The following is a 19,855-nucleotide window of genomic DNA, read 5'->3' as shown; positions in this document are numbered from 1 at the left end:
TTCTTGCCTGGAGAATCCCCATGGAGAGAGGTACCCGGCAGGCTACAATCTAGGGGGTCACAAAGAGTAGGACATGACTGACTGACTAAGCACAGCACGGTGTGCAATGGGCACCTATTACTGGTGAAATTATTATTTTTTTCTTAGAATGGGCAAGTAGAGAATACCACTTAAAGTCAATGATCACATCTTTGTCACTGTTCAAGTTAATATCAGTTTTTCCAGTAGGAACTGAAAGTCATCCTGGAGAACTTTTGCCCAATGTCAGAAATAACTAGGAGCAAGATCAGGCCTCTAGATAAATGGTTAGGAATGGGTAGAATTTCAAAAGTCTTTAAAAAACTTCGTAGATATGATGTACTTGCATGAGAATTTGTTTTCAAGTTGTAGAGAAAGCCAGGTTAGATAAAAATGAGTTGTCAATGTTGAGGATTCTTAAAATGGGTTCATAATGTAAAAAAGAAAAATAGCATAGTTCTATGACTCAGTTGAAAATGCCCAACAAATAAACTTAAAAACATTATGTGCTAGAAATTCTTATAGAAAATCCTAACATATTTGTGTGTTGTTCTTTTAAATCTAGTTCTTAACAGCTATCAAATACTCCTGGATAGGGCATGCACAGTATACACGTCAGAGAACACAACAGAGCAGGAAAGTGAAAGATCACTTTCTGGTGTGAAATAAGCAGGGTCTTTAATAAGAAGATCAGCCAACCCTCAAAGTTTCCTTCTGCTTCAGAAGCCCTATCCTCCAACCAATGAGACTTGTATTATTAAAAAATAAAACTTCAAAAATTAACACAAATGTTTCTGTTTTATTTTTATTCTTGGAATAAAAGTTGTGAATGTGGATTATTAAAATACCTGGAGTCTGAAGCAACATGGGTGGACCAATACATTATCTTACTAAGTAAAGTAAGTCAGACAGATAAAAACAAATATATGCAATCACTTACATGTTCTTTTTTTAAACATACATAAATGGACTTATTTACAAAACAGAAAAAGACTCACAGACACAGAAAACAAACATAGTTACCAAAAGGAAAAGGGGAGGGGAGGGATAAATTGAGAGTTTGGGATTAACAGATACAGACTACCAAACATAAAATAGATAAACAACAATGATTATTGTATAGCACAGGAAACTATACTCAATAACTTTTAATAACCTATAATGAAAAGTAATCTGAGATGAAAAATATACATACATATGAACACACATATATATGAACTGAATCACATGACTATATACCCCAAACCAACACAACATTGTACATAAACTATAGTTTAATAAGATAAGTAAGCAAACACTTCATTGTCAATATCAATCATTAACCAGGGAATTATGATTTAACTCCTTTACTTTTGCAATTTGATCTCCTCCCTTCTCAGCTTCTTAAGAGCATCAGCCATATTTTTCTCTTCAGTTGGATCATTAATAGCATATATAATATCAAGAAAGAGAACAGTGAGATTCTTTTTAATTTAGGGAGTGATCTTACTAGTTCTTGCATTCAGGTTATTATCTACCTTTCATAATTTTTGGCTAAGATATTTTACAACTCAAAATAGAGAAGTTGACTCACAAAATAATATCAATGTCAACAAAGTCTGGCCATAGATATTCAAATTGTGTCAGGTGAAATGTAATTAATGATAGCCCTTTGGATACTTGACTAGTTTTGCATCAACTTACAAATTCATTTTAGCACCCCTTACTGATGAAAATATGTGGTGAACTGTTGCCTGAACTGATGGTAACATCTTACTGGTTTCTACATTAAATATTAATAATAAATTCAATAGAATCTTTGACATGTCCATTCATCATTTGCATAAAAATTCAATAATATTCTCTTTTAAAATGTATCCTTTGACAAATGGTAAACTTTAAAGAAACTATAGAAATAGATCCATTCACAGATACCCACCAACTGTTTAAAAAATTTCAATGGTACATGAAAAGATCTTAGAAGCTTTCAGACAAACAATAAAGATTAAGTAAATTTTTTAAAAGATGAATCCAGTCATATGATTTCAACTTTTCAACAAATATAAATACTACATTAGCAGGTAAAAAATTGATGAGAAAATACAATTGTCTTATAGAATTATATAAAGTAAAATTGATAAAGGACAGAAATGGTATGGACTTAACAGAAGCAGAAGATATTAAGAAGAGGTGGCAAGAATACACAGAAGAATTGTACAAAAAAGATCTTCACGACCCAGATAATCATGATGATGTGATCACTAATCTAGACCCAGACATCTTGGAAAGTGAAGTCAAGTGGGCCTTAGAAAGCATCACTATGAACAAAGTTAGTGGAGGTGATGGAATTCCAGTTGAGCTGTTTCAAATCCTGAAAGATGACACTCTGAAAGTGCTGCACTCAATATGCCAGCAAGTTTGGAAAACTCAGCAGTGGCCACAAGACTGGGAAAGGTCAGTTTTCATTCCAATCTCAAAGAAAGGCAATGCCAAAGAATGCTCAAACTACTGCACAGTTGCACTCATCTCACATGCTAGTAAAGTAATGCTCAAAATTCTCCAGGCCAGGCTTCAGCAATACGTGAACCGTGAACTTCCTGATGTTCAAGCTGGTTTTAGAAAAGGCAGGGGAACTAGAGATCAAATTGCCAACACCCGCTGGATCATGGAGAAAAGCAAGAAATCTCCAGAAAAACATCTATTTCTGCTTTATTGACTATGCCAAAGGCTTTGACTGTGTGGATCACAATAAACTGTGGAAAATTCTGAAAGAGATGGGAATACCAGACCACCTAACCTGCCTCTTGAGAAATCTGTATGCAGGTCAGGAAGCAACAGTTAGAACTGGACATGGAACAACAGACTGGTTCCACATAGGAAAAGGAGTACATCAAGGCTGTATATTGTCACCTTGCTTATTTAACTTCTATGCATCATGAGAAACGCTGTACTGGAAGAAACACAAGCTGGAATCAAGATTGTGGAGAAGAATATCAATAACCTCAGATGTGCAGATGACACCCCCCTTATGGCAGAAAGTGAAGAGGAGCTAAAAAAGCCTCTTGATGAAAGTGAAAGAGGAGAGTGAGAAAGTTGGCTTAAAGCTCAACATTCAGAAAACGAAGAGCATGGCATCCGGTCCCATCACTTCATGGGAAATAGATGGGGAAACAGTGGAAACAGTGTCAGACTTTATTTTGGAAGGCTCCAAAATCACTGCAGATGGTGATTGCAGCCATAAAACTAAATGACGCTTACTCCTTGGAAGAAAAGTTATGGCCAACATAGATAGTATATTCAAAAGCAGAGACATTACTTTGCCGACTAAGGTCCGTCTAGTCAAGGCTATGGTTTTTCCTGTGGTCATGTATGGATGCAAGAGTTAGGCTGTGAAGAAGACTGAGAGCCGAAGAATTGACGCTTTTGAACTGTTGGAGAGTCCCTTGGACTGATAGGAGATCCATCCAGTCCATTCTGAAGGAGATCAGCCCTGGTATTTCTTTGGGAGGAATGGTACTAAAGCTGAAACTCCAGTACTTTGGCCACCTCATGCGAAGAGTTGACTCATTGGAAAAGACTCTGATGCTGGGAGGGATTGGGGGCAGGAGGAGAAGGGGACGACCCAGGATGAGATGGCTGGATGGCATCACGGACTCGATGGACGTGAGTCTGAGTGAATTCCGGGAGATGGTGATGAACAGGGAGGCCTGGTGTGCTGCGATTCATGGGGTCGCAAAGAGTCGGACACGACTGAGTGACTAAACTGAACTGAACTGAAAGTAAAATTCAAGAGGCAACTAAGGAATAAATATCTGTATAACATAAGAATGTCCAAGATTTACACTTGACTAAAAATTCTATAGATTAAAAAGAAATCACCCACAACTTCCTATTTGTTTATTTAAAATATACTATTTGTAATTATACATTTGCTTATTTTCTTGTTTATTTCATTTGTCTGTCTCTTTCCTTAGTCTCCAGCCTCGTTGAAGACAAAGGCTGTTTTGTTCACTACTAAATACATTCTCTAGGGCTTCCCTGGTGGCTCTATGGTAAAGGACCCACCTGCCAATGCAGGAGATGTGAGTTTGATCCCAGGGTCAAGAAGTTCCCCTGGAGAAGGAAACGGAAACCCACTCCAATATTCTTATTGGGAAATTCCATGCACAGAGGAGTCTGGCAGGCTACATTCTGTGGATTTGCAAAAGAGTGGGACATAACTTAATGACTAAACAACAGCAAATGCATTTTCCATAGTAAGTTTTGTCCAAGTCAGACCTTTTAGAATTAGGAGATAATAAATATTTTTATATGAATAAATTTGATAGTTCTTTTTAAAATATATTTTCTGCAATATATGTAATATATTCTGCAAATATATGCGACATATTCTGCAAAATATGGAAAATTGAATCAGAAAAAAGAATATCCTTTTACAAAGGAGTTTGCCTTACAAAGATAAATTGGGAAATTGTCTGCACATCTGCAAGAGAAGCCCATGGGGGCATGTGAGCTCCCTGAAATAAAGAAAAGCATAGGGGTAAATATAGGAGTCTTTTCCAGGCATCAGCCATAAATTATAATGCCCTAACAAGCTTTTTTTTTTTTTTCCTCCCCAGGAAAAATTAAGTCTTAAATCCTGAGCCTACTCTCTGAACTTTTAATTCTATCTGTAGGATTCTCAGTATTTCCCATGGCAGCTCGCTTCAGCCTTCCTCAGCTAACTGATTCTGCCCTGTCCTGACAAATGAGCATTATATACTCCATGTCCATAGTCATTATATACTCAATTTCCTCATAGTTTCCATGTCCCATGTCTGATCTCAGTGCTTTGTATGTTGATGCAATAGGGAAATATAATTAAGAACTTTGGCATGTTTATTTATTAGGTAGAAATTGAGAAATTGAAGCTATGATTTACATCTTTGGCAAAGTATACTGATGGGAAATTTCTGTATCGTCAGAGATATTGAGACCTTTTCTATATTACACATTTTGTCAGAATTCTCCTTAAATGCCAATTTAACATCAAGCAGAATATATCATGTATATATGTATACATATATATGTATATATGTCACTTTTCTATAGAGACAGGTAAAATATCAGAGAGACACATATTTATTTTTTGTGGAAAAAATAAATGGAAAAAATGCATGCAAAAAAAAATCTAAAAATTAGTTCAATTTACCAAGCTTATCTGTAGCAGTGGAACTCACGAGTTCTCTTGTAAGATTTTATGCAATTAAAGATGGATTACTTCATGGAAATTATAATTTTTAAAATTCTGACTTTATATTAGGTGTGAAGCTACATCTTATAAGAAATCTCTCTGATGAATCAAGAGCTGTTAAAGTTAAATCCACTTCCTAATTATAATAGTGATTTTCCTTAAAATGAATATTTGAATCAGTCTGATTGTATTTATGATAGAAGCCTTCTAACTAACCTTTGAAAAATTCCAGAAACTTTAAAATGCTATTTTTACTATTTGGGAAAACCTGGCTGCAAGTATCATGAGCTGTGATTTGCACATGAGCTCTTAAAGTTATCAGTGCCATGTCTCTCAGCAGCTATAAAAATATTACTAGATTTACTTGTCTTTTCACATATCACAAATTTAATCATATTACTAGCCCTTTGGATTCCACTATAGAAAAAAAGTTTAATATGAAGAAGAATGCACTGGCCCATCAGATAAGTGGACAGTATTTCAGTGAAGGAACTGAAGATATATTAAAAAATTTAAAATCAAAACACCAGTATGCTTCTAAGATTATGCAGAAGCAAAAATGTATGATTAAATTTTCAAACAAGCTATTTGAATGGATAGTATTTAAGTGGTAGGTATCTTTTTCCTAAGTTTAGTTGAGATGAAGAAAAATTATCAAAGGGGAACATAAACAACTGTCTAATTGGATAAGGTTAATTAATTCAAAAGAAAGAAAACAAAAGTATTAACTGGCTGAAATAAGCAGTACATTTACCTTCAGAAATGTGGAAAGTCAGCTCAACCCAGACCAAAGAGAAAGATTTGGCTACATGATAGGATGTTTCCCCAAAGTGAGCAACCCCAGCCTTCTAAGAAAGAGCAGATTGTTTATGGAAGGGAAACTCTGCTATGTCTTATCCATATTTATCCCATGTTACAATATTACACATTGTAAATAAGCTATTCAAAATAATACAATATAGCCATTGATATGATAAATATAAATATATTCAATGACAATGAATATTTACTAAACGTTTTATCTTAATATGTACCAGTTTCTGTCCTAAGCTGTTATATAAGTGAACTCATCATATCTTTACAGCAGATCTCAGAGTTAATTACAGTATTATTCATTTTATAGATGAAGAAGCTGAGGTTATATATTTTATCTGTGATTATGCTCCAAGTGAATTTTGGAGCCAGTATCTCATTCTATGTAGGACCAGAACTCATAACCTTAATTGCAAAAATCTACTACCTCTGGTCCCATCACTTCATGGAAAATAGATGGGGAAAACAGTGTCAGACTTTATTTTTGGGGGCTCCAAAATCACTGCAGATGGTGCCTGCAGCCATGAAATTAAAAGACACTTACTGCTTGGAAGAAAAGTTATGGCCAACCTAGATACCATATTCAAAAGCAGAGACATTACTTTGCCGACTAAGGTCCGTCTAGTCAAGGCTATGGTTTTTCCTGTGGTCATGTATGGATGTGAGAATTGGACTGTGAAGAAGGCAGAGTGCCGAAGAATTGATTCTTTTGAACTGTGGTGTTGGAGAAGACTCTTGAGAGTCCCTTGGACTGGTAGGAGATCCAACCAGTCCATTCCGAAGGAGATCAGCCCTGGGATTTCTTTGGAAGGAATGATGCTAAAGCTGAAACTCCAGTACTTTGGCCACCTCATGAGAAGAGTTGATTCATTGGAAAAGACTCTGATGCTGGGAGGGATTGGGGGCAGGAGGAGAAGGGGATGACAGAGGATGAGATGGCTGGATGGCATCACTGACTCGATGGACGTGGGTCTGAGTGAACTCCGGGAGTTGGTGATGGACAGGGAGGCCTGGCGTGCTGCGATTCATGGGGTCACAAAGAGTGGGACACGACTGACGGACTGAACTGAACTACCATTCAAATAGTGTGAGGACCTCCTAAATTTATAACAATATGGGGGTTCCAAAAGGAAGGAGGGGAAACTAACATCTTCTTGAACATCAAGCTCTGGATATGTAAGCTTATTTACACTCCACAGTAATCCTGTAAATTAGGCACCACATGCTTATTTTAAGCAAAAAGGAAAAAAAATATTTAAGGAAGTGAAGACTCTTGCGTTTGAGTATCAGAGTTGTGTTTTCTCTGAAGTTTCTGATATTAATATTAATAATATTACCTATCTTGTTCAGGGAAGGACAGTACAAGATCCAATTCCTGAGATGGTTACTTACATTTTCTCTGAGGCCTTGATCTTATAGTTAGTAATTATGTGTGTGCTATTTGCTCAGTTGTATCTGACTCTTTGTGACCCCATGGCCTGTAGCCTACCAGGCTTCTCTGTCCATGGAATTCTACAGGCAATAATATTTATTGAACTGTGTGCTGCTGCTGCTGCTGCTGCTGCTGCTGCTGCTGCTGCTGCTGCTGCTGCTTCGTCACTTCAGTCATGTCCTACCCTGTGTGACCCCATAGACGGCAGCTCACTAGGCTCCCCCATCCCTGGGATGCTCCAGGCAAGAACACTGAAGTGGTTTGCCATTGCCTTCTCTGATTGAAGTGTGTATCCATTCCCTTCTCCAGAAGATCTTCCCAACCCAGGGATTGAACCCTGGTCTCCTTCATGGCAAGCAGATTTTTACCATCAGAACCACCAGGGAAGCATTTAGTAATTGTTGAGGATGGCCAATAGTTATTAAATATATAGTACTTTCCAGATATGGCTTTAAGAAATTTCATATTTAGAAACTAATTATTCAAAAATCACCATATAAAGACATATTATCTTTTTCAAATTTTTTTTATTTTAAAATCTTTAATTCTTACATGTGTTCCCAAACATGAGCCCCCCTCCCACCTCCCTCCCCATTACATCTCTCTGGGTCATCCCCATGCACCAGCCTCAAGCATGCTGTATCCTGCGTCAGACATAGACTGGCGATTCGATTCTTAAATGATAGTATACATGTTACAATGCCATTCTCCCAAATCATCCCACCCTCTCCCTCTCCCTCTGAGTCCAAAAGTCCGTTATACACATCTGTGTCTTTTTTGCTGTCTTGCATACAGGGTCATCATTGCCATCTTTCTAAATTCCATATATATGTGTTAGTATACTGTATTGGTGTTTTTCTTTCTGGCTTACTTCACTCTGTATAATCGGCTCCAGTTTCATCCATCTCATCAGAACTGATTCAAATGAATTCTTTTTAATGGCTGAGTAAACCTCCATTGTGTATATGTACCACAGCTTTCCTATCCATTCATCTGCTGATGGACATCTAGGTTGTTTCCATGTCCTGGCTATTATAAACAGTGCTGCGATGAACATTGGGGTACATGTGTCTCTTTCAATTCTGGTTTCCTCGGTGTGTATGCCCAGCAGTGGCATTGCTGGGTCATAAGGTAGTTCTATTTGCAATTTTTTAAGGAATCTCCACACTGTTCTCCAAAGTGGCTGTACTAGTTTGCATTCCCACCAACAGTGTAGGAGGGTTCCCTTTTCTCCACACCCTCTCCAGCATTTATTGCTTGCAGATTTTTGGATCACAGCCATTCTGACTGGTGTGAAGTGGTACCTCATTGTGGTTTTGATTTGCATTTCTCTAATAATGAGTGATGTTGAGCATCTTTTCATGTGTTTGTTAGCCATCCGTATGTCTTCTTTGGAGAAATGTCTATTTAGTTCTTTGGCCCATTTTTTGATTGGGTCGTTTATTTTTCTGGAATTGAGCTACATAAGTTGCTTGTATATTTTTGAGATTAGTTGTTTTTCAGTTGCTTCATTTGCTATTATTTTCTCCCATTCAGAAGGCTGCCTTTTCACCTTGCTTATATTTTCCTTTGTTGTGCAGAAGCTTTTAATTTTAGATCACTTTCTAACACCGCACACAAAAATAAATTCAAAATGGATTAAAGATCTAAATGTAAGACCAGAAACTATAAAACTCCTAGAGGAGAACATAGGCAAAACACTCTCAGACATAAATCACAGCAGGATCCTCTATGATCCATATAAAGAGATATTATCTTTACCTTGATTTTACAGAGAAGTAAACTGAGACACAGAAATAGTAGTGAAATTAGCACTGAATTTGTTACTTTTTACAGTCTCAATGTATCGAGAGACTGCATCAATGTAGCAGAGAAGGGAAGGCAGGAGAGAGATAAACAGATGTCTTCCCCAAATTAATGGAGAATCAGAAGTCACACATTATTGGAACCTGGGGAGATCTTCAGAGATTGTTTAATCACTTTTATTTTATGAATGGAAGCCTGGGATCCTAGGGAATGAACAGTTAAGCAACAGAATGGGAGGAAAAAACTAGGTATTTTGCCTACTTATGTAGTGTATATACCAGATGATTACCTGAAATCAGGTATAACTGTTTCTATTTTAGATAGCTGAAGAGATTCTTTTATATAGTCATGCAGATTGTGTAAGTGAATTCTCTAATAAATTAAAGGAAGAAGTGCTACATCTTGTTTATTGTATTGTGTTTGGGGGAACTACTTTGGAATTAGAGGAGCCCTTTTCTCAGTATATTATTTCCAAACTAGGCAACTAAAATTACAGTCTGATAAGATGTAACTCAAATAACTTCTGAATGTTAATTTATTTTGAAAGAGGAGATAATCTGGCAAGCGAAATATAGACAAATAGGAAGATCAGAGTTGTAGATATATTAACCTAGAGATGCTACAAATAAAGTTTAAGAAATATGAAAGTTTCATGGAGTATTTCAAATGAAGGAATTATTTCCTCTTAAATGTCAAAACAGCTTCCCTAGTGGCTCAGAGGTTAAAGCATCTGCGGGAGACCTGGGATAGATCCCTGGGTCAGATCCCTGAGTCAGGAAGATCCCCTTAAGAAGGAAATGGCAACTCACTCCAGTATTCTTGCCTGGAGAATTCCGTGGACAGAGGAGCCTAGTGGGCTACAGCCCACGGGGTCCCAAAGAGTCAGACATGACTGAGCGACTTAACTAACTTTAACTTAAAAGTCAAAAAGGATTATGAGTCCACTCATAAAAATGATTTGTTCTTCAGTTTTATCATGAATTACCTTAATAAAGGATGATTGATTATTTCTTGTATTATTCCTTCAAAATTATAACACATTGTTCACTTTCCAATTTTTATTTAATTAATATTTATTTAACATTGACTTTGCACCAAGTACTGCAAAACACACCCACACACTCTACACCAATTTTGTGATTTCATTAGAAACCACTTAATCAAGCAAATTCTGTAGTTACCTCTATTTTACATCCTAAATTGGCACATTATATGTCATGCTACTTAACACTATTATCTTTTTTTTAATTCTTGAAAAATAATTCCTTGCTTCCTCACAAAATAATTTAAATTATATAAAAACTGGAACTTTGTCTAATTTATCACTATGCTCTTAGAAGAATATTAGTACTAGATATTCAAAACAGTTGTATTAAATGAAAATGATTTCAGTGGGTCTCAAAATAACTTGCCTTTAAAAGGAATTGGTGCCATTTTAAGTAGATACTAGGTGTCCATTTTCTCATCAATGATTATTTTCATTGCTTTTGTCATTTCAGACATCTTTCTTGAACATCAGAGCATGGCAGATAGAAATAATGTTACTGAATTTATTCTCTTGGGACTTTCTATGGACAAGAAACTCTGGATCCTCTGCTTTTTCTTTATCTTATTCTGTTACCTGGCCATTTGGTGGGGGAATTTGATCATTGTGATTTTTATCACATGCAGTCAGCTAATCACCCAACCCATGTACTTCTTCCTTAACTGCCTTACACTCTCAGATCTCTTCTACAACTCCAACTTGGGGTCTACTGACACCCAAGCTCATGACTGACTTTCTGATGGAGGAAAAGGCCACATCCGATAAAATCTGCATGACACAGCTTTTCACCACACACTTCTTTGGGGGGACTGAGGTAGTCATCTTCACAGGGAGGCCTATGACCGTTATGTGGCTGTCTGTAAATCTCTCCACTATGCCATCATCATGAACAGGCAAAGACGTCACTCAATTCTCATAGCATCATGTGCAGGGGGACTTCATTCTCTTGGTCTCTTTCTTCTTGAGATTGTTTTACCTTTCTGTGGCCCCAGTGAAATTGATCACTACTTCTGTGATGTGTATTCTTTGTTGAAACTAGCTTGCATTGATACACACAAAATTGGCTTTTTGTTGTTGCCAATTCTGGCTTGATGGGACTGGTGAACTTTGTGGTTTTGATGGCCTCCTACATTTTGATTTTGTATAATGTGCGCACATATTTTTCAGAAAGCCACCATAAAGCACTTTCCACCTGTAGTTCCCACATCACAGTCATGATTCTCTTTTTCGTACCTGTCATCTTTGTTTACATTAGACCTGCTACAACATTACCATAAGATAAAGTGTTTATGCGCTCTTCTACACAATTATTGTCCAAATGCTCAATCCGCTTATCTACACACTTAGAAACATGGAGATGAAAAATTCCATAAGAAGAGTATGGTGCAATAAAAGGTGCTGGGAAGGAAGGTTAATGACTTGAAGGTCATTCGTCTTTGATGCCAGTGACTGTCTTCTCATCACTCCCTCTGTTGCTGATTCTCTCCTGCTAATGGGAAAATCAGTTAGAATGTGGAACAGCCAAGCCTTCAACAACAGCTTGCCTTCAGTGGTTCCTTCTTTATTTTCCTCTCAATGCATTTTCCTTGGTTTCACTTTTCCCTAATAATCCTCTTTGCTAAAAAAAGAAAGAAAGAAAGAAAGAAAGAAAGAAAGAAAGAAAGAAAGAAAGAAAGAAAGAAAGAAAGAAAGAGAAAAGAAAACTTTTTACAGAGTAAAAACACACTGAAAAATCTAGAGAAAGAATGATGCTGCCAGTTAAAGAATCTTCCTGCTAATGCAGGAGACACAGGTTCAATCCTTGGGCCAGGAAGATCCTCTGGAGAAGGAAATGACTACCCACTCCAGTGTTTTTGCCTGGGAAATCACATGCAGAGAGAAATCTGGTGGGCTACAGCCCATGGGGATGCAAAACAGCTGGACATGACTCAGCGACTAAACAACAACAAAAAGGCAGTTATAGGAAAATAGGAACAATTGCATACTGCAAACTGCTTTCAGAACTATATACCTAGCCTCGTATCCTACAACTCTAGATTTTTTTTTTAATTTTTAGTTTTTTATTTTTTAAATTTTAAAATCTTTAATTCTTACATGCATTCCCAAACATGAACCTCCCTCCCACCTCCCTCCCCAGAACATCTTTCTGGGTCATCCCCATGCACCAGCCCCAAGCATGCTGCATCCTGCGTCAGACATAGACTGGCGATTCAATTCACATGATAGTATACATGTTAGAATGTCATTCTCCCAAATCATCCCACCCTCTCCCTCTCCCTCTGAGTCCAAAAGTCCGTTATACACATCTGTGTCTCTTTCCCTGTCTTGCATACAGGGTCGTCATTGCCATCTTCCTAAATTCCATATATATGTGTTAGTATACTGTATTGGTGTTTTTCTTTCTGGCTTACTTCACTCTGTATAATCGGCTCCAGTTTCATCCATCTCATCAGAACTGATTCAAATGAATTCTTTTTAACGGCTGAGTAATACTCCATTGTGTATATGTACCACAGCTTTCTTATCCATTCATCTGCTGATGGACATCTAGGTTGTTTCCATGTCCTGGCTATTATAAACAGTGCTGCAATGAACATTGGGGTACATGTGTCTCTTTCAATTCTGGTTTCCTCGGTGTGTATGCCCAGCAGTGGGATTGCTGGGTCATAAGGTAGTTCTATTTGCAATTTTTTAAGGAATCTCCACACTGTTCTCCATAGTGGCTGTACTAGTTTGCATTCCCACCAACAGTGTAGGAGGGTTCCCTTTTCTCCACACCCTCTCCACAACTCTAGATTTTTTTTAATCAAATACCTAGAGGTTTTGTGTGTGTGTGTGTGTATTTGTGAGCTGCTATTATTTTACTTAAGTGAAGAGAATATATAGATCTAAGTAGAACATAGTATAAAGCCTAGTCTTATAGTCTACATGGCAAGTCATATAGTCTGAAAAGCAAGTCACTGTGTGATCTGTTTGTGGAATGATATTGTAAGTATTGGGGAATATATATATATATATATATATATATATATACACACACACACACACACACACACACACAAATTCATGCTATTTTAACTTGGTTTGACATAAAGTATATATGATTAAGGAATAAATAAACCACAAGTGACTTTGCTACAAAGAAGAATAAAATATAAATCCCTTAGTTCCTCAAAATAGATGATTTATCTCAAAGTAAAAGATTTTCACTTACTATCTAAATTCAAATGTAGAATAATCCTAAAATAATATTTAACAAAATATAGATCAGACTCAGTGATGGGAATATATATATATTCTGCTACTGTGCTTAGGTGTATCTGACTCTGTGGATGCATAGACTGTAACCCACCAGGCTTTTCTGTCCATGGGGATTCTCCAAGCACAAATACCAGAGTGGTTGTTATGTTCTCCTCCAGGGGATCTTCCCAACCCAGGGACTGAACCCAGGTCTCCCACATTGCAGGCAAACTCTTTACCAACTGAGTCATCAGGAAGTCCCAAGTATACTGGAGTGGGTAGCCTATCCCTTCTCCGGGGGATCTTCTTGATCCAGGAGTCAACCAGGAGTCTCCTGCATTGCAGGTGGATTCTTTACCAGCTGAGCTACCAGGGAAGTCTGATTATATATATATATATATATATATATATATATATATATATATATATATATATATATATAGGGTATATATATAGGGTATATATATAGGGTATATATATATATATATAGGGTAGAGAGAGAAAAATTGAATTTTTGAGCAATTATCTGATGGAATTTAATGGAGTTAAGACTATCTTTGAAGAAGTAAGATGCATTTACCCAACTATTTATTTTGCTTAAAAACTAAACCAGGTGTTCCTCAGTTTTATCTAGTCTGATAATCCCATTCCACTCTATTTTCTGCCTTTTCTACTAAAAATGCATGCCGCAGTCCATGGGGTCACAAAGAGTCGGACATGACCGAGAAACTGAACTGAACTGAACTTCTTATACATGTCATGATTGAGGATGAAATCTTTGATCTCTGCCTTTATGATGACTTTCTCCTTGCTGAAAAGCTTTAAATAAAACTTTGAGTGTTGCCCTCAATTTTATGGTTTTTCATTTCCCTTACCTGACTACTTAGGGGGCTTCCCAGGTGGTGCTAGTGATAAAGAACCCACCTGCCAATTCAGGAGACATAAGAGGCATGAGTTCAATCCCTGAGTCTGGAAGATCCCCTGGAGGAGGTCATAGCAAGCCCCTCCACTATTCTTGCCTGGATAATCTCATGGACAGAGGAGCATAGCAGGCTATAGTCCATAGGGTCATAAAAAGACACTACTGAAGCAACTTAGCAGACACACACGCACAAACCTGACTACTTAACTGCCTTAACTGTACTTTGCCAATTGATGCTTGGAAAGAATTTTATATGCTGAGTTTTAATTTACACATCTGTAAAATAAAGTAGATAATTAGGTCAATATTTCAGAACTAGAGTTTATAGAGCTTTAGAAGAAAAATGATCACATATATCTTGTGAAGATTAAAATCATATTTTATTATAATGTTACTTAAACATGCATGAACATAAGCCACATAAATCTTCTGCTTATGTTTCTAATAAAAATAAAATGTTTATTATAAAATTCTCATTTCACAAATTAATTTACAGAAATTGTTAGAATTGTATTCTAATATTATTATTAGAAATAAGATATATATTTCTAATACAACATTAGAAATAAGAACAATAGCAAAGCAACTTTGAGCAATTTCTAAGAATGATATTACACATTTCCTTTCAACATCACAATTAGCTTATGAGCTAGTTACTAATATCTCTAAAAAATAGAGAGAAAAAATAAAATAATAAGGTCTTTTCATGGCCCATTACTTAGTAAGATATTATTTATCTGCATGCTTTCTGTTCACTTGTTACTAAATTCATATTTTAATAAATCACTTGAATCATAACTGCCATATCTACTGTTAGTACAATTTTAGAGTAACTCAACATTTTATAATAATAATTTTATTGGAAAACAAACTCTTTAAACCTAAGGTAAGGTATTAAAAACTAAAATACTTGTTAATAATTTTCTCATTGCTTCAAGGTACCTTTAATGAACTAATGCAAACTGTCATACACCATGATGTAGACTTCATAATATTTCATAGAATTAGCTAGGTTATCAATTGCTCTAATAACATTTTTTTTTTAATTTTTAGTACCTATATGAATATTCCCCTTATTTCCACATTTGAACTCCTCTGAAAATTTTCATTATACACTGTGCTATGACATTATTTTGTCTTTCCCTATATGGATTCATTTACATATTCAGTCTACCTATGTTTTTTTTTTTTTTTTTCCCCTTCACATGTGCTGCTGCTGCTACTAAGTTGCTTCAGTCTTGTCCGACTCTTTGCGACCCTATGAAGCATAGCCCGTCAGGCTCCTCTGTCCACGGGATTCTCCAGGCAGGAATACTGGAGTGAGATGCCATGCCCTTCTCTAGGAGATCCTCCTCACCCAGGGACTGAGTCCCTATCTCTTCCCTTTCCTGCATTGGCAGGTGGCTTCTTTACCACTAGCTCCACCTTGGAAGCCCTTATACATGTGCAATATAATACATTATTCTTCCCCTTTGAGTTATTTTCATGATGTCCAATGAATCTTATTTTGTTAAAGAATTAAGGAAAAAAATTCAATTATTTGAAAAGAAATACTTCTTAACTCTATATGTATCTAGGGATATCAAAGTGTATAGAAATTCTATAGAAATTGAAAATGTGTACCCTTTGTTTTGGGCTTCCCAGATGGCATTAGTAAAGAATATCCCTGCAATGTAGGAGATGCAGGAGGCCTGGGTTGGATCCCTCGATGGGTAAGATCCCCTGAAGGAGGGCACAGCAACGTGATGGTAATGGAAAATCAAAAGTATACACTAGGTTGAATAGTTTCATTTACCATCATTTACTTCTGTTTTTACAACCCCATTGGCTTCAACTAAGATAACATACAGATTCAGAAATTTTCCTGCCACTAACCTTTTCACTAGAAGAGTATCCATACATCTCAGACATTGAAAAGTGGGCAGACATCCTACTTACTTGATACAATCCCATTTTATGTCCATTATTTCAGCATAATTATTAGCAGAACTCCTCTTTTTATACTCAAATTGTCTCAGTTTGAGCAATAAATCATATAGTTACTCTTTTTATTTCCAAACTAATTTATCAGTATATATGAAGATATTGTTATGGTAAAAGGTTATATCATTATTAATTTTTGTCATTTTTAAGATGATTTCATTAAAATCACTTTAGAAACGTTCCAATTTTTATATAGTGATTTTCACATAAATCATATTTTTGTTGTTCAGTTCCTACATTTTTGCTTTTCAAAGAGTTGCAATGAATATGGGAAGTCCTCAGATGAGTAGAAAATAAGACTTTATTATTTATTTATTTATTTATTTATTTAGTTTTTTTATTTTTAAAATTTTAAAATCTTTAATTCTTACATGCGTTCCCAAACATGAACCCCCCTCCCACCTCCCTCTCCATAACATCTCTCTGGGTCATCCCCATGCACCAGCCCCAAGCATGCTGTATCCTGCGTCAGACATAGACTGGCGATTCAATTCTTACATGATAGTATACATGTTAGAATGCCAGTCTCCCAAATCATCCCACCCTCTCCCTCTCCCTCTTAGTCCAAAAGTCCGTTATACTCATCTGTGTCTTTTTTCCTGTCTTGCATACAGGGTCGTCATTGCCATCTTCCTAAATTCCGTATATATGTGTTAGTACACTGTATTGGTGTTTTTCTTTCTGGCTTACTTCACTCTGTATAATCAGCTCCAGTTTCATCCATCTCATCCGAACTGATTCAAATGAATTCTTTTTAACGGCTGAGTAATACTCCATTGTGTATATGTACCACAGCTTTCTTATCCATTCATCTGCTGATGGACATCTAGGTTGTTTCCATGTCCTGGCTATTATAAACAGTGCTGCAATGAACATTGGGGTACATGTGTCTCTTTCCTTTCTAACACCACACACAAAAATAAACTCAAAATGGATTAAAGATCTAAATGTAAGATCAGAAACTATAAAACTCCTAGAGGAGAACATAGGCAAAACAGTCTCTGACATAAATCACAGCAGGATCCTCTATGATCCACCTCCCAGAATTCTGGAAATAAACGCAAAAATAAACAAATGGGATCTAATTAAAATTAAAAGCTTCTGCACAACAAAGGAAAATATAAGCAAGGTGAAAAGACAGGCTTCTGAATGGGAGAAAATAATAGCAAATGAAGCAACTGAAAAACAACTAATCTCAAAAATATACAAGCAACTTATGCAGCTCAATTCCAGAAAAATAAACTACCCAATCAAAAAATGGGCCAAAGAACTAAATAGACATTTCTCCAAAGAAGACATATGGATGGCTAACAAACACATGAAAAGATGCTCAACATCACTCATTATTAGAGAAATGCAAATCAAAACCACAATGAGGTACCACTTCACCCCAGTCAGAATGGCTGCGATCCAAAAATCTGCAAGCAATAAATGCTGGAGAGGGTGTGGAGAAAAGGGAACCCTCCTACACTGTTGGTGGGAATGCAAACTAGTACAGCCACTATGGAGAACAGTGTGGAGATTCCTTAAAATATTGCAAATAGAAAATAAGACTTTAAATTTCAGATACTCCTCTTTTTATGAGACTGCAGGGAGTATAGCAAGGTTCTATCGACTTTCTGTCTGGGATGATCAACATGACTGTAGCTTATGTACATTTGGAGATTCATTTCATGGAACTAAAGTATGGGGAGATTAGAATGGTAACCTCCATTTAGTGACTTATGGAAAGAGAAAAAAAAATCAAAGCAAAGTGTAGCTTCAACAAGGAAATGATGACTCCTGTTACTAAGGGAAGTTGTTAATAAGAAATATGGATTGATAGAAGAAAGGATTTCAACTAATGCTAGTGTTTATGCTTAGATTTTCTAGTGTACGTTCCATTGTTTATTAAACTAAAATAAGCAAATATCACTTGAATAGGATGTGTAATGAGGAGACAAAGTAGCTTTCAGATGATTTGCCTTGCAATCAAAAACGGTTTCTGGAACCACATCTTTCTCAGGGCATTCTTCATCTGTGCATTTCTGAGACTGTAAATCAGAGAGTTGAACATGGGAGCAATGATGGTGTAGAAGAGAGCAAACACCTTGTCTTCTGGAAACGTTGTGTTGGTTCTAATGTAAATGAAGAGAATAGGCACACAGAACAGAACCACAACTGTGATGAGGGAACTACAAGTGGAAAGAGCTTTGTACCGGCTTTCTGTAGGGTAAGCCTTGATGGTCTATAATATAAAAATGTAGGACAGCATCACGACCACAAAGATCACCAATACCATCATGCCTGCATTGGCCACCACTAGGATCCCAACTCCATAGGTGTCCATGCAGGCCAGTTTCAGCCAAGGATACACATCACAGAAATAGTGATCTATTTCATAGGCAAAACAGAATGGTAAGTTAATGGTGAGGAAACCTTGGACAAAGGAGTGCAGAATGCCCCAGTACAACAAGCACTGACCGTGGCACAGTCTGTGCCTGCTCATGATGACAGTGCAGTGCAGGGGCCGGTGGATGGCCACATAGCGGCCAGAGGCCATCCTCTGACCAGAGAGGATGGTCAGAGATTTCAGTCCCCCCAAAGAAGTGCATGGCAAAAAGCTGCACCATGCAGTCAGTGTATGAAATTGTGCTTCTTTCTGCCAGCAAGTCAGTGACTAACTTGGGTGTCACTGTTGAGGTATAACACAGATCTAATAGAGCAAAGTAATTAAGGAAGAAATGCATGGGTTGACCATTTAGCTGGCTGCATGTGACAGAAATCATGATGAGCAAGTTTCCCATCCAAATAGCTATGCAACAAAATAAGAACAGTAGGAAGCACATATGTTTGATTTTCATGTTCTGGGAAAGCCCCAAAAGAATGAATTCAGTGATGTCATTGGTATATTTCATGGTCTAATACAGTAAAGACTCAGTGAGTTTGCCTGGAAAAAAAGGACAGGTTTGCATGAGAAATATTGACGATGCATGGTGTCAATCAGAGGGAGTGTTGGAGATATATGTTCATTTTGTAAATCAGCTTCCTATACTACACTTTTAAAGTTAATTCTAAACTTTGCATGAAAATCTTGCCATATAATATACCAGATCTGATTATTTTCTAGAGTGAAAGAGAATAGTGTTAATAAATACATTTGCTCTAGTATAAACAAACATGCACAGTCATCTTATGTATGGGATGAAAAGTGAGGTTAGGAAAGATACATTTCTTTTCCTGAAGCAGCTTGTTTGCTTAGGAGATTCAAAGAAGCTTACTTAAAGTGAAGGGAGAAAGGTAAGTTGTGCAATTGCAGGAAAGAACCCTGTCTTTATTTAAAATGCTGATAATTTTCTTGTGGAATGTGATTTTTTAAAATATTGCACTAAATCATTATTATTT

The 19,855-nt window shown here is 36.6% G+C and overlaps 2 pseudogenes; one reads left to right on the top strand and one right to left on the bottom strand.

Annotated features, from left to right (window-relative positions):
- Nucleotides 1-10,803: 10,803 nt before the first annotated feature.
- LOC138442855 (olfactory receptor 4P4-like) lies at nucleotides 10,804-11,749 on the top strand (annotated as a pseudogene).
- Nucleotides 11,750-18,422: 6,673 nt separating this feature from the next.
- On the bottom strand, nucleotides 18,423-19,368 carry LOC138442854 (olfactory receptor 4P4-like; annotated as a pseudogene).
- Nucleotides 19,369-19,855: the final 487 nt, after the last annotated feature.

This window comes from Ovis canadensis, chromosome 6 (genome assembly GCF_042477335.2).
Source record: "Ovis canadensis isolate MfBH-ARS-UI-01 breed Bighorn chromosome 6, ARS-UI_OviCan_v2, whole genome shotgun sequence".
NCBI lineage: Eukaryota > Metazoa > Chordata > Mammalia > Artiodactyla > Bovidae > Ovis > Ovis canadensis.
This window is presented reverse-complemented; position numbering and strand designations above follow the sequence as displayed.